This window comes from Hyla sarda, chromosome 11 (assembly GCF_029499605.1).
Source record: "Hyla sarda isolate aHylSar1 chromosome 11, aHylSar1.hap1, whole genome shotgun sequence".
In the NCBI taxonomy this organism is placed as follows: domain Eukaryota; kingdom Metazoa; phylum Chordata; class Amphibia; order Anura; family Hylidae; genus Hyla; species Hyla sarda.
Genome location: NC_079199.1, coordinates 40,599,391 through 40,602,471, shown reverse-complemented (window position 1 = coordinate 40,602,471; position 3,081 = coordinate 40,599,391).

Genomic DNA, 3,081 nt, shown 5'->3' with positions numbered 1-3,081 from the left:
CAGGCTTCATCACGCATGAAGAAGTTCGCGGATAAGAAAAGAAGAGCTCCTCCCATTTTTTCCCCTGGAGACAAGGTATGGCTCTCCGCTAAATATGTCCGCTTCCGTGTCCCTAGCTACAAGTTGGGACCACGCTATCTTGGTCCTTTCAAAATTTTGTGTCAGATTAATCCTGTCTCTTACAAACTTCTTCTTCCTCCTTCTCTTCGTATCCCTAATGCCTTTCACGTTTCTCTTCTTAAACCACTCATCATCAACCGTTTCTCTCCCAAATCTGTTCCTCCCACTCCTGTTTCCGGCTCCTCGGACATCTTCTCCGTCAAAGAGATCCTAGCATCTAAAAAGGTCAGAGGGAAAACCTTTTTTTTAGTGGATTGGGAGGGTTGTGGTCCAGAAGAGAGATCCTGGGAACCTGAGGACAACATCCTAGACAAAAGTCTGCTCCTCAGGTTCTCAGGCTCTAAGAAGAGGGGGAGACCCAAGGGGGGGGGTACTGTTACGCCGAGCGCTCCGGGTCCCCGCTCCTCCCCGGAGCGCTCGCTACACTCTCCCCACTGCAGCGCTCCGGTCAGATCCACTGACCCGGGGCGCTGCGATTCCGCTTCCAGCCGGGATGCGATTCGCGATGCAGGTAGCGCCCGCTCGCGATGCGCACCCCGGCTCCCGTACCTGACTCGCTCTCCCTCGGTCCTGTCCCGGCGCGCGCGGCCTCGCTCCCTAGGGCGCGCGCGCGCCGGGTCTTTGCGATTTAAAGGGCCACTGCGCCGCTGATTGGCGCAGTGATTCCAATTAGTGTGTTCACCTGTGCACTTCCCTATATCACCTCACTTCCCCTGCACTCCCTTGCCGGATCTTGTTGCCATTGTGCCAGTGAAAGCGTTTCCTTGTGTGTTCCTAGCCTGTGTTCCAGACCTCCTGCCGTTGCCCCTGACTACGATCCTTGCTGCCTGCCCCGACCTTCTGCTACGTCCGACCTTGCTTCTGTCTACTCCCTTGTACCGCGCCTATCTTCAGCAGCCAGAGAGGTGAGCCGTTGCTAGTGGATACGACCTGGTCACTACCGCCGCAGCAAGACCATCCCGCTTTGCGGCGGGCTCTGGTGAAAACCAGTAGTGACTTAGAACCGATCCACTAGCACGGTCCACGCCAATCCCTCTCCGGCACAGAGGATCCACTACCTGCCAGCCGGCATCGTGACAACATGCTTTACTGCAATCCTTTTCTGTGAGAAATACTTCATTTTCTAGAAAAATTTTAGGGGTGCCAACATTTACGGCCATGACTGTGTGTGTACCTAAACTACTTACCATATATACTCGGGTATTAGCCGATCCGAATATAAGCCGAGGCCCCTACTTTCACCCCCAAAACCTGGGAAAACGTATTGACTCAAGTATAAGCCTAGGGGGGAAAATACATCATCCCCCCTGTCATCATCCAGACCCCCCTTGTCATCATCGTCCCCTGTCAACCCCCCAGTCATCATCCAGACTCCGTCATCATCACCCCCTGTCAAACCCCCCCTGTCATCATCACCCCCAGTCTATATCCCCCTGTCATCATCCAGACCGCCCCCTCCATCATCATATAGGTCCTCCTCGTTGTCTACTCACCTCCCCAGTTCTCTCGGTCCTGTTGCTTAGTAGCTGCAGGGACCGTCCGCATTCAGGTGGGGAAGGTGAGCCAGTCTGGGCCTTCTATCTTCACCGGGAGGCCCTCTTCTCCGCTTCGGGCCGGCCCCAGACTAGTGACGTTGCATTGACGCCGCCGCGCTGGGATGTCCATGCGCAGAGACGCCCCTGACGTCACGGACGTCTGCTGCGCACGGACGTCCCTGTGCGGCGGCGTCAATGCAGCATCACTATTCGGATGATCCCTGCAGCGAAGATGGACGACCCGGGCCAACCCCTCCCCCCGTTCAACGGTATATTTAATTTTTTTTCACTCTAGTATAAGCCGAGGGGGGCATTTTCAGCACGAAAAATAGTGCTGAAATACTCGAGTATATACGGTATATAAAGATGTGGTTATACATTATGGGGGGAATGTATCAATAACAGCTTTTCACATGCCAGTCCTAATGTAAAATCTGCTGCTATTCACTTCCCTGTTTTTTTAAAAGATGCATGCCTCTTAATAAATCAGCTAGTGAAGCAAATGCTAGCTCTGAGCAGGCCTGGTGCAAGGCTTTTTGCCACTATAGGCGAAACCTAATTTTGCCACCCTTGACCCCCACTCCTTCCTATGTATGGAGGCATGCACAATGTCACTGTGTTGGACAGAACTGACCTAAGTGATCACCCCTGTCTGCTTTGGAGGTGGCACTGCACTCCTTCAAGAGGCTGAAAAATGCCTATTATATTGTACAAGTGGGGGTTTTGCTTGATGGGCAGTTGCTTTGGATGGGTGCTTCGGATGCTGACTAACTTTATTGCAGTGCGCAAACTAGCGACCCCTCAAGAGGGCGCTCTAGGCGGCTGCCTATTTTGCCTATAGGCAGAGCCGGCCCTGGCTCCGAACTACAATTTAGGCCAAATCTCATTTCATACCCACTGTACACCAAGCTTCCATCCACTTGGCGAGTGAGTTGTTAAGTACAACAAGTCTCAAAATGTTTACAACTTTTCACAGTCTGCACCTAGTGCAGTCAATGATTCTCCTCTATGTTTTTTTTTCTCTGAGATGGAATGAGGTTTGCTGGAGTAATGTGCAGGGAGAGGACACTGAAAATAATGACTGTAGCTGTAACCTCATGGAAACTTTACATTTGTTCAAATAATCTACAAGTTTTATATGAATTATAGGTAAATCATTACCCCTCCAGGGGCCATATAATATGTTGGAAAGCTCCAGAGAGAAGGATATGGGGATTGCAGTAGTATAACAACCTCACGGTTATGTTCTAAGGGAGAAGTAGACAATCATTGACCTACTATGCAGGGAAGACTTCACAACTCCTGCACTTGGATCCTTGTTGTATAACAATACTTAACCCAGAGCACACAAATATTTTTTACGGATGTCACCATAGCTGCTGTTCACACTGCTATACTGTTAAATTTCCTTTTTTACATGGCTAGA